This window comes from Melospiza melodia, chromosome 15, assembly GCF_035770615.1.
Source record: "Melospiza melodia melodia isolate bMelMel2 chromosome 15, bMelMel2.pri, whole genome shotgun sequence".
NCBI lineage: Eukaryota > Metazoa > Chordata > Aves > Passeriformes > Passerellidae > Melospiza > Melospiza melodia.
Genome location: NC_086208.1, coordinates 2,882,050 through 2,894,232, shown reverse-complemented (window position 1 = coordinate 2,894,232; position 12,183 = coordinate 2,882,050). Strand labels below are relative to the sequence as shown.

Here is a 12,183-nt window from a genome sequence, read left to right as displayed (position 1 = left end):
AAAAGCATTTTCTGCTTTTAGGCAGCTGAGGGATGAACAGATCTAGATTCACTGGGCTTATCTCTTGTGTGAGATACACAGGTCCTTCTCCTTGCTTTGTCCTACCCACTTCTTCCCCTTCCCAGAAACACCCACTGTGCAGCTCCCAGGTCACTCTTTAGAGGGGCTGCAGTAGTTTATTTGTTTAAATCTCTGCAGGCACTCAGACTTCTCAGAAGCCCTTGATCTTGACAGAGTAGCAAATATTCACAACTGTAAATGTGTCTTGCACAGTTTGTTCTCAGATTCCTGCTAACAGCACCCAAAGTTTGGCTGATGCCCTCTTTTTCTCTCTTTTTCTGCATTTTCTTTTACATGGAACAAAGATCTTGTTTTGCCATTACCCTGTGGTATTTATGATGTTTAAGGTTGCTGAGGGTCCCAACTCTGTACCCTTGTGTCCTTTTCCCCTCACACAGACACAAGCTGCAGCATGTCACTTCAGCAGAATGTGCCAAAGGCATTTGGGGGGCACTCACAGTGGCATTTTACAACTGCTCCTCGGGGATTTGATCTCTTCCTTCTTATAAGACCTTCTGTCCTTGAGATACAGCTTGAACTTTTCACATGAGACCACAATATGCTAAACATTCCTGTGCTATTTAGAGCCATCTTTGCTCTGTTGATAGCAGTGACATGCCCAGGAAAGCCACGGCTCTGCTGGCACTCCATTTACTGCCAGCAGGTGACATGGTCAACTCTGTCACTGATGGGTAAGACCTGCTGTGGGTGTGTCACATGGATGTAAATGTCTCCCTAACAGTTCTCTTTGGTAGGGTCAACTCAAGGCTTGCAAATATTTGGAAGGAAGCTGGAGGTTTTACATTCCAACAGCATCTGATCTGGCAGTGCACACCTTTCCTGGGCTGAGTCCAAACTTCAGGAATTCAGCAGGTACCTGTTGTGTGCTTGTTCAAACCAGGATTTCATCTGAGGTTTACTCCCTCAGCCCTTGTTAGCAGACTGATGGCTTTGTGATTATGATTTTCCTCAGCTTCTGTCTTGAGATATTTCTGTGCCTGAGATTGTCACTGGCCACTGCAGCGACTCCCACTTATCCCTGATTGCTGTGCTAATGAGACACTGAATAACCCACATGAAAAATGCTTTCCTTGGCTTGAACCATGGTGTCACTCCCCCCATTTCACAATAAGGTCAGAAGAAGACTCCCTGAGACCTGCCAGCCTAGGAAACAAACCTAAATCCCTGCTTGGGGGGATTCAAGTTCAGCTCCTGCTCATGGCATCTGCCAAATGGGCCCTGCAGCACCAAGCAGCCCTGCCTGGAGCAGGGCACACCCTTGTCCTGCCTCCCTTACCTGTTACCCATGAGCAGCACAGGGCTCACAACTGTTACTCTCTGGCCTGCCAAGCAAAAATTCCTATTTCAGTCAGAACGTTGGAGGCTGATGGAAATCTGACAGTCCATGGCTAAGCTGCCAGCTGGGAAGTGGGTGGAAATGAATCTTTTGTCGAATAGTTAAACTGCCTTTTCTCCAGATTAATTAATTCACAAAAATGTATCCCTTCCTGGGTTTCACAGCTGAAAACAAAGCCAGTTTCACCTCCCCTGCACTATCTGTCAGTCGTACCACAAAGTGTGGAAGTGCTCACTCCATTGTTCCTCGTGTGATCAGATCCTGAGGAAAAAAAGAAAATCCCTGCATGGTTCCAATTCATCTGAGGTTCTGAGCTGCCCTACATCCATTTTTCAAACACTTACACCCAAACAGCTGGCTCTGCCTTGAACTGATCCACAGGGCCATGACCCAGGCAGAAGCCCCAGCACAGACTCAAAGCACTCAAGGCACTGCCCAGTTCTATTTTCAGCCCAACTTCCCCTCAGTTTGAATCCAATGCCAGGTGTCTGTTCCATATCTCCAGTGCAGTGGCACCCCTCAGATCACACTTGGTTTCCCATGGACCAGCTCCAAGGAGTGATGGACAGCTGGAGAGGTGCCCAGCTGAAAGCTCAAGAGCCCAGCAGTGAGAAGCATCTCAGCACCTGTGTCTCAACAGAGACAGGAGCAGGCTGAAAATCCAGCTGTCCACAGGCTCCTGCTCCTCATCTGCTGGCACAGCACCTTGGATAATGTCAAAGCCTACTCATCAGGTGCTCAGGGCATAGCTGTGCCCTATCTCAGCCCCATGTCCTGTGCAGCTGCCCAGACCTGTCCTTCTCACCTTCAACTGCCAGCTAAGTGCTAAATCTGTAGCAGACTCCAAAGATTATCAGTTCTTTTCCTGTAAGGAAGCTTTGTTTGGGAAAGGCTTCCTCACACACCTCTATATTTGGCACCTTAGCACTCCACTTGAAGTGAAAGCCAAGCTCAGTAGCACCTCTCCCCTCCAGAGTAGGCCACAAGGCAGTCACAGCATGTGCAGACCCCCACAGGCCACTGTCCCACCTCTGGAACAGTGAGATTCCTGGGAAAGGGAAAGCCATCCCTCCCTGCTCACCCTCTAGATACAGAACACTTCACAGCCCTCTGGAGTTGAAGGGTTCCTTTTCAGACAACTCTTCCTTGCACAGAAGCTGGTCCAGATCAACAGATTGTTCTTCCCTGGTTATTTTTATACTATATCGTTTTTGAGGTTAACAAGCAGCCAAAACTGTCCTTGTAAGCCTGAGTTTGGCTAAGGAGAGAGTTCTGTCAGCAGCTGATTCCTCGGGAGGAAATCACTGAAAAGTCTGTTGTGTCCTTTGGAGATGAATGACCTCCTCCAGACAGCAGATGGAGTAGTCACTTGCTGCTGAGGTCTTCTGCAGCAGGATGTTTCAGCTAGAGGAAAAAGGGGGAGGAATAAAGTAACATTCTGTCTTGGCCACTTCTGAGAAGGGAAATGTCACAACAGTCATCTCTGAAATCCAGAGAGCAGCAGAAGTAGAGAAGCATCAGTTTGTTTTCTTCTGTACTTTTGTGAGGATGAAGGAGGAAGAGTCTCAGTTTGTTCACCATGGAGAGGCTTTCAGTGCCTTCTCTTCAGCCCCTTGTCCCCATCAGTGCCCAGCAGCCATTTCTGCTGGAGATGTGCTGTGCTCTGAGGCAGGGAGATCAAGCATCCCCTCACCCCAACCAGCCTGAGATGCTGCAGGGAAGCACTCAGTCCTGCAGCACTAACAAAGCACAGGCTGAGCTCACACAATGGAGACAGTAAATCACATGCACACTTGCAAAAGGCACTCTCTGGAGCCTGAGCTGGCTGATCACCCAGCAGCTTCCCTGGGAACCTACCTGGGTTTCCCTTTGATCTCTCTTGGTTAGTACTTCTCCTTGTCAGTGATGCCCAGCCTAGAGGCAAGACATCCTCACAAGACTCAGAAGTGCCACAGAACTACAAAGGAAAAAGGAATTTCACGCTCACAAAGCCTCAGCAATATCTATACACACACATAAGAAAAACAGACTTCAAATACTTATAAAAGGACTTATTGTGTTCTGGATTTCTGTGGTTTTGCAGTGTCTTACAGCTTTATTCAGGACCATAAGATACTTTCTTTGAAACCTTTTCAAGTCCTTCCCCACACAACCAGTTTTAGCATCCCTTTGCTCCTCCACCCCTCTTTATTTTATGAAAGATTTTCTGGGTGTTCTGACTGTGCATTACTTTCCTCAACCATGTTTCTATTTCTCTGATTGTTGTCTCTTTATGGAAGAAGTTAGAGACCTCTTTTATCTACCTAAACAATATAGTTCCATGTGCAGCCCCAATCACCACCTTTGGTCTCATTTAACAGCAAGCACTCCATGCCCTATGCTTCCTATTCACACAGAAGGAAAATACCAGGGACACCTTTGTCACAGCAAATTCCATGGCCCAAATTCCATGTGGACAGATCTAGAGCTGCCAGCTTTGCCAGGCACTGCTATTTATGAGCTGTGTCTGTAACACACAACCCAGGGGGGTGTGTGAGCAGTTTACAGTATGAACTATGAAATACACAAGCAGGTTTGGCAGTCTCAATGGTGACATTCTCAAACAAGTGCCTCTCAGAAGGCCAATACACACATTCACTGCAGAGTCTGACTCAGAGCTTCAGCTGGCATGCTAAAATACACCCAGCTTACACTATTGCATAAGGCACATCCTGTCTGGATCAGCCACCCTTGAGAGAGCACCGGACTGCACATCCTGCAGTTCCTCAGGAAGAGACAGGGATCAGGAGGGTGGGGCAGAGGTGGCCCCAGTGCTGCCCTGTGGGAAGTGATGTGATCTGTAAGGCAGGATCCCCAAGGATGAGCAGCTGATGTCACCTCATGCTGTCCCCACAGGGCTGTGGGTGACTGGAGCAGCAATATGGCAGCTGAGCCCTTGGGAGAGAACCAGTCCCCCTGTGCCCACAACCCAGATGATGTGTCTCTCTTCAAGCCAGGTCTTATGAGCTCTCAGAGAAACCCATCACAGCTGAGATAGCTCAGCTACCACTAACAGCATAAAATCAGCAGGATGGCTTCTGAGGTAGTGTTGGAAACAGGAAAAGGTTTAATAAAAGGCAAAATAACAAAGCTCTTACAGAGAAAAAACAAGCCAGGGGCAAGAGGCTCTTGCTCCTGCTAAAACACTCCACAAAAGCAATTATTTCCTTCGTTCTCTTCCTTTTCTAGTGAATGACCTAGGTGGGACCTCTTGGCCTCTGTCCAACTGGACAGCCTCAGGTCTGAGGTGAAGTCCCAAAAGTCCTATGAGGTGTCTTTTGTACCAAATTGGGAGAGAAACTTCTGGGCTTTTTGCCTGTTTAAGCAGACAATGAATAATTTAGTCACTCCGTCAACAGGGGGCACCAAAACTGTCTATTCCAGTCATAGGACACACACCTCGTGAGGAACAGAAACAGGTTATGTTCACACTGAGAGCTCAAGTGCAGATTTGCTGGTAAAACTGTGGCCCTCTCTTTTCCCTCCCCCCATGGAAACCTGAGGGCTCCTGTCCCTTGCCAAGTGCCCTCAGAAGCCCCCACACTCAGCTCTGCAAGCTGGAGGTCCCTACAGCACTGCAAACACTCAGGCTTCTCTCTTCTCACCTCTCCAGGCCTGCCTAAATCCTTCTTCCATAAGGGCTTCAACTACAGCCTTAAAGGCTGCAAATCAAAGGCCTCTCCAGGACCCAGCTTTTGGGAGTTTTCTGTAACAGAAATGAAGGTTGCCCCTTTTAGCATGTAACTTTGGTGGTGGGGTTGTACTACACCAGTCTGTGGTACATGATGAGGTTTTAGCAATGCCTTTTGTATCACAGGAATTAGGTCAGGTTCAGTAGGCACCAAACATTTCAAGGGACATTCACTCCCAGCAACACTGGCACTGCTGTTAGTGCTGAAATTATGTGAATATAAATTATAACAACAATTATAACAATTCAGAATCCAAAGTATTTACAATGAGCTACAACCCACAGAACATTCACCAATGGGCATGCAAATTGGATGGATGTAGAGTACTGCAGAATAATTCAAGTTTGGATTTCAGAGTTCCTTCCCAGAGATAAGACTGAGCATCTGTCATCCATCTTCTACCTTGCCAAGTTAAGAATACATGAAAACACTTCAAGCACTGCTCTGCTCACATATACCCATCCTTTCTTCTGAACAACACACCTCTTGTGGCAGCATATACCACAGATGAGATGGCCACAATACACAGAGCATCATCACAATTTCAGGAAGCTTCAACCCATACAGAGTAACACCAGACCACTTCAGAAGGCTTCAGGATCTGCCCATACAGAGAAACAGCATGTCACACCAGAAAGCTGCAAGCATCTGCCCTTCTTGCTCTTTACCCCAACCTTTTATACCCCTTGTATTTGTGCACTGCCCCTGTGTGCCCTCTGCTCCCTTTGGTGGCTGTCAGTGCCCCTGGGCACTCCCTGGCTCACTGCTGGCAGTGCTGCTCACAGCTGTGCCCACTGGGGATGAGCTGCAGCCCCACTCCCAATCACCACAAACTGTGCACCTACAACCTCTAACACATCTAATCACCCTCATGTTTACAGGGCGACACCTGACAGATAAACTCGGGTTTCACTGCAGAGCTCAGCTCCTGCCAGTGCTGTAGCTGGAGTCACACAGGAGCAGAACTGGAAATGCAAAATACCTTCCTACCAAAGTTTCTCACTTCCTGAGGATGGCTTCCTAACCTGTCTTCTTCCGATAAATTTTAAAGATGTTCCATCTTCACTGATCTGAACCATTAGCTCCAGAAACAAGCAGCTCAGCAGTCACTGCAACCACCTCTGATTGCTTGGGGTGCTCCCCAAGCTGGCACCAGTGCCAACTTGGGCTGGTTTGACAGTGCCAAGTGGCTGATCTGCCATCAGGAACCTGGTGACTTTTGTTTGCCAGGGAAAAGAGCCAGCACTGGTGTTCAGGGGCCTGTGACCCAAAATGGTCAGCTGCCTGCTGGAATTCCACAATGCACAGGATGCCTCCCCGACCCCAGCTGGCACCAATGCCAACTCCGGCTGGTTTGACAGTGCCAAGTGGCTCCTGCAATCTGCCATCAGGAACCTGGGTTGGTGAGTTTTGCTTGCCAGGGAAAAGGATCGGCATTTGTGTTGGGGGGCCTGTGGCCCAGAGGGGCCGGCTGGCTCCTGAAATTCCGTGTTGTGCAGGATGCCTCCCAGAGCCAAGCCACCACCACCAGAAACTCGGGCTGGTTTGACAGTTCCTGCAAACTGACAGCAGGAACCTGGGCTGGTGAGTTTTATTTCCCAAGGAAAAGGCTGGAACAGCAGTTCAAGGGCCTGAGGCCCAAAATGGCCAGCTGACTGCTGAAATTCTGCATTTCGTAGAATGTTCCCCAGAGCCAAGCCACCGCCACCAGAAACTCAGGCTGGTTTGACAGTGCTAAGAGCCTCCTGCAAACTGACACTAGGAACCTGGCATGGTGAGTTTTGTTTCCAGGAGAAAAGGCCTGACCTGTTGTTCAGGGGCCTGTGGTCCGGAGTGGCCAGCTGTCTCCTGAAATTCCACACTGCACCAGATGCCTCCCAGACCCCAGCTGGCACCAGTGCCAACTTGGTCTGGTTTTACAGTGCCAAGTGCCTCCTGCAATCTGCCATCAGCACCCTTGCCTGGTGAGTTTTGTTTCCCAGGGAAAAGAGCCAGAGTTTGTGTTCAGGGTCGTGTGGCCCGGAGTGGCCAGCTGCCACCAGCACAGGACGTGGCTCCTGCCATCTCCAGTTCCTGTGGATTTTCTGGAAGCCAGGCTGGTCGCCACAGGGTGTGAGCAACCAGCACTGACTGCAAGATCCAGCAATTTGGCTCCAATTGAAAGAAATGCATAAATTTGGACATGGATGATGCCAGCTCTTGCCTGGTGTCTCAGGCAAAATGGAAATAGTTCTGCCTCTCACTGCTGAGCTGTCAAACACTGGGAGGTGGCATGGTCTCTAAGGAAGGCAGATTCATAACCCGGGAGAGAGGGAAAGGGATTTTCTGTGCAGAAATATTTTTGCATAGCAAATCTCTCCAATGTGGTTCAGATTCTCTAGAACATCCACACAAGTGGCATCTGGCAGCTTCAGACTCTTCCCAACTCTCATTCTGGGAACAGACTTGCCAGAGAAGCTGATACTAATTATTTAAAACAGGGACTTGCTTATTTCCCATGCCATTCTACTTCTGAAGCGCTGCTCTACTGAGGAGAGGTTTGCAACTGCCAAGACATGAAAGAGTGTTTGTTATTAACACATCACTAAATAATCAGGGGCTGGCCATGCACGAGTCTTCCTCTGTTGCTGCTAGTGTGGATGGAAGTCCCCAGGTACCCCATTAGGTGACAAGTGAGAATGAGTACTGCAGCCAAAACTAAGCAATTTGGCACAATTTAGTAGAGAGATGGCATTTTGTGCTCATAAAGGGCCCAGAATTGGAACAGCACGAGATGTTTCTGATTGAGATGGAGCTGTGCTGGCCAAGCTGAGTGGGTGTCTCACAGAGCAGAGCAGCAGTGGGTGTTGAAGTCCAGGACTGAGATCTGCTGGCAGAGCTCAGATGGGGAATGTTGCCCAGTTTCTGAGAACAACACTGAGTGTGTATTTTAATTAGAGCTCCTCTGCTCATCTGCATGGCTCAGCAGAAACTTTGTGAATTTTCTAGGCCTTTATTAGGATCCATCCAAAAAGCCAACCTTCAATTTTTTCTTTCCTCCCCCAGTGAAGCCACAACAGTAGCAACCACCCAGCACACATGTTCTGCTGCTGGCTGCCATGGAATGTCACAGGTAGGCACTGACTCCATGTACATGGAGTGGTGAGTGCCTGGAAAGAGTGTCCAGCTCTGTCACAGACATCTTTTACGGAAAATCCTTTGCTTAGGATTTTTCCTCCTGAGAAGCTGAGAGGCCTCAGGAACAAAATGTAAACAATGATTATCTGCTGCTGTGGGATGCAACAGGTGCATCTGTGATTGGTTCATGTGGTTGTTTGGAATTAATGGCCAATCACAGTCAGCTGGCTCAGACAGACAGTCCGAGCCACAAGCCTTTGTTATCATTCTTTCTTTTTGTATTCTGATGAAATCCTTTCTTCTATTCTTTTAGTATAGTTTTAATGTAATATATATCATGAAATAATAAATCAGCCTTCTGAACCATGGAGTCACATCCTCATCTCTTCCCTCATCCTGAGACCCCTGTGAACACGGACACACAGCTCAGATTAAATGAGCCCTGTGAGCAAAGGCAGTCTGACAGCAAGGTGTGAGGACACACACATGAGTGAGCTGGACACACAAAACCTGAGTGACTGACTCCAGGGGAAGGCAGGGATAAGGGACAGGGGCTCAAGGACCTGCCCTGGGTCCTGCCCAGTGTTCCTTGGCTCCAGCCCAGGCACTGCACACACACATGACCCATCCTCACAACAATAAAGGAATTCATACTTTGGGAAGGCTCCTCCCCTCCCTGTGTTGTGCACTGACCTAGAGTTTAGCTGGCCAAAGCAGCTCAAAGGGAATATGAGTTTCCATATTCCATTTGAATATGGAAACTCAACTCAATAAGGAGTAAAGACAATTGCTTCAAGCTTGTGAGTTCAGAGAAAGAAAACCAGGTTTCCAGATCTCCTTTGGGAACTAGAACCTTTGGCTTTCACCCCTCCCTGCTGTTTCCTCCCTGTGCCCACCCTCATTCCCTCCCCTCTTGCCTCCTGCCTAATGAGGGTCTGGCAAACCCTCATTGCTCCAAGGCCATGGTCTGAAAAGCAAATTCAGTGAGGTCCAAAGCTCACACAGACAGGTCTGTCAGCTCTGAGCGGCCTGAGAACAGGTGCCACAGTGCAGCTCTCCAGAGCTAATCTTCAAACAAGCAAGAATCACATCCTTTGTCTGCTTCCTGCAGAAAAAGGGGGTTTTCCACCTTTTCTCTTTTTTCCTCACCTTTTCTGGTTTTTTTTTGTTTTTTTTTTTTTTTTTTTTTTTTCCTAAAGGGAACAAGTTCCATTTCCAATAACTGAGCACTGATTAAAACCACTGTCCTTCTACCACCCCCCCAACTCACAAGCAGCTTACACCAAAAAGCTGTCAAGAAAAAGATTTCTTGTACAAGGACTTCAGAACACCAGGGAAAAGAAATGAAGGAAAACTGTTGACATTAAATTTTTAACTCTTTCCATTCTGAAAAATATTTTAAATCTTACCCTTCTCATGCTTTTAATAAAAGTATCCCAGTGAAAATTCATTGAGATAAGTTTCAACTCTTTGAAATTACACACAGCAGTGACCCAGAGACAATCAGCTTGCTATTTCCATAATTAAACAGGTATTTAATCAATACTTTTTATTCAGTCTGAGATAGCTCATATGAATGCAACAGCCCTGTGTCCCTCTCTGTTACCTCTAACAGGAATTCATGGGGTGGCTCAAGGGCAGGCAGAGAGGAGCTGGACTTCAGTTCTCAGCCAACAGTTTCACCTCTAATTTTGCTGTTTGAGGCAAATCAAGATCTCCATTGGCTTAAAAAAATAAATGTTGACCAAGAAATGGGTGTTTAGCTCTTTAACTGAACAGGTTCTCTGAGAGAACTCGTCTTTTTATAGACCTCTTATTTTTGTTGGCAGATTGTAAAATGAATCATACAATTACCTTTGCAGCCTTATTCAAGTGCACTGCCAGAACTGTCCGTGGAGGCTGAGCAGCAGCAGCTTACAAAGATCAAACTGAGGTGGTTCCTCCTCAGCAGCATCCATTGCATCGATGTGGAAACTGCATCTGCAGAAAAAAAACCCCAAGCTTTACTCTTCAGGGCAACAACTGCATCAGCACCACGTGACAAACCCATCACCCCAATTGTGAATTGTGCCTTAATTCCCCAAAGTGCAGCTGTGTCAGATTGCTGCTCACAGCCACACCCTGACATGGGACTAACAATGGGGTCCCCGAGCAGTGACAATGCTCTGCCCCACGGGCACATCTAATTATGATGTTCTGTGACAGGGCTATAAATACCCCTGGTCCCACAGGTGAAGCCCTCATTGCAGCAAGGTTTTGGGGCAGGTATGTACTCTGCTGTCTCTGCCTGCCTGGGCTGGAGAGCTGTTGGTAACCATGAGAGCCTCACAGGCCTCTCCCCCAGGGAGTGTGAAACCAGCGAGATTTCATAAACACACACGGATCAAACATCTGCCAGGAAAGCACCGAAGGGGAAATGATTAAATCTGCTCAAATGAAAAAGCTGCTGACAAAAACCAAAGAGCACCTGAGCAAAGGAAAAGGGGAGTTACACCTTAACCAAGCAACTCTGGTGAGCTCAACAGGGTCTGAGAGGAAAAGATGATCACTCTGTGAAGGGCTGCTATGGCAGGAAGGTATTGGAGGATAAAGAACTTCATGAAGAATCTGTTGAAAAATAGGGAAGGCAGAAAGGCCTCTAGTTTGTCTTCACAATTCTGTTCTTTAAGATCATTACATTACTGCTTTAGGCTCACAATCCCAGTCATGCCCCTGGTCACTATCAGCTGTCAGGTGAGGAGGTTCTCACTCTCTCCTTCACCACCTGGCCTGCCCATCTTTGCACCCTCAAAGCTCTGAGGAATAATTTCAGAGAAAGAGAATACATAAATAAATGAGGATGTCCTTTATGGCAATGTCTAGGAAGAAAGGGAACCTGATGGGCAGCCACTGAGCCATGAGGGCCAGAAACAAATCCATGGCATGGCTGCTGACTAAATACCATCCTAAAAAGAAAGAAAAAGCAGCAAAAAAGCCTTTCACCAATCTATCTCCTTTACTGCTTGCTTTGTAAGAGTCTGAGGAGATGACAATCACTCACAACACAGAACTGAATAAGGAAATTATCGGCTGCCTCAGCCAACGCGCTGTGGCACACAGTTGTCAAACTCTTGCAAATTTTGTCAGAAGTCTCTGAGTGAACGCTCCTGCAATTTCTAAAGAAGCCCAGAAAAACTCCCTTTCATTAGAAAGGGAAACCTCCCTTCTTGCTCACTAGGGCATCTCTGTGAGGGACGCACCAGGCAGCAAAGGGCGTTCCCAGTCCCGCTCCCGGCGCCGGTGCCCTCAGGGCTGTGGGCAGCTCTAATGAGGCCACCGCACCCTGGGGAAGGCACGAAACCGAGACAGACCAGGAACTTTTTAACAAAAAAAAAAAAAAAAAAAAAAAAAAAAAAAAAAAAAAAATTAGATTAGGGTTGGTTATCAGTGACTGCGTTGATGGATGTGAGCCTTTAGAGAAACTTTGGTGTGAGGCAGGGCAGAGGAGCTGTGGGACTACAGGCACTGCGCTGTTGGGGCAGAGTGGAAATACAACACAGACCCACAAAGGTGCTGGGGAACAAAGAAATAACGGCACCGTGAGGGGGAACCCCGGGGAGGGGATGGCCAGCAGTACCACATACGTAGGAGGGTGCAGGCATCAGCTCAGCGCTACCGAAGGCCCCAACACCGGGGCAGTGCTCACCGCGGGCTCCTCATCCCGGCTGCCGGAGGGCTCGGCCCGTTCCCGGAGGGCTCGGCGCGGCAGTGCCGTGAGGGAGCCTCTGTCCCGCCACCTCCCCTCACAACGCGCCGCCCGCTGCCGCCTATGCTATTCTCGTGCCGAGTTACGCAAGTGACGTAGCGGCATTACCGGGCCGCACGCAAGTTTCGCAGTGAGGAGCGCTATTCCCATACCGATTTACGCAAGTAGCGCAA

The 12,183-nt window shown here is 48.2% G+C and overlaps 1 long non-coding RNA gene across 4 annotated transcripts in view; it reads right to left on the bottom strand.

The window, feature by feature from the left end:
- The window catches only part of LOC134425110 (uncharacterized), a 91,300-nt gene extending 79,280 nt beyond the window's left edge, over positions 1–12,020 (bottom strand). For all 4 annotated transcript variants that reach the window (XR_010029603.1, XR_010029604.1, XR_010029601.1 and 1 more), the window contains exons 1-2: positions 11,889–12,020; positions 10,120–10,245 (exon numbers count right to left, since the gene is read on the bottom strand). This is a non-coding gene — a long non-coding RNA (uncharacterized LOC134425110). The remainder of the gene's footprint in view (positions 1–10,119; positions 10,246–11,888) is intronic.
- Between the last annotated feature and the right edge of the window lie 163 nt (positions 12,021–12,183).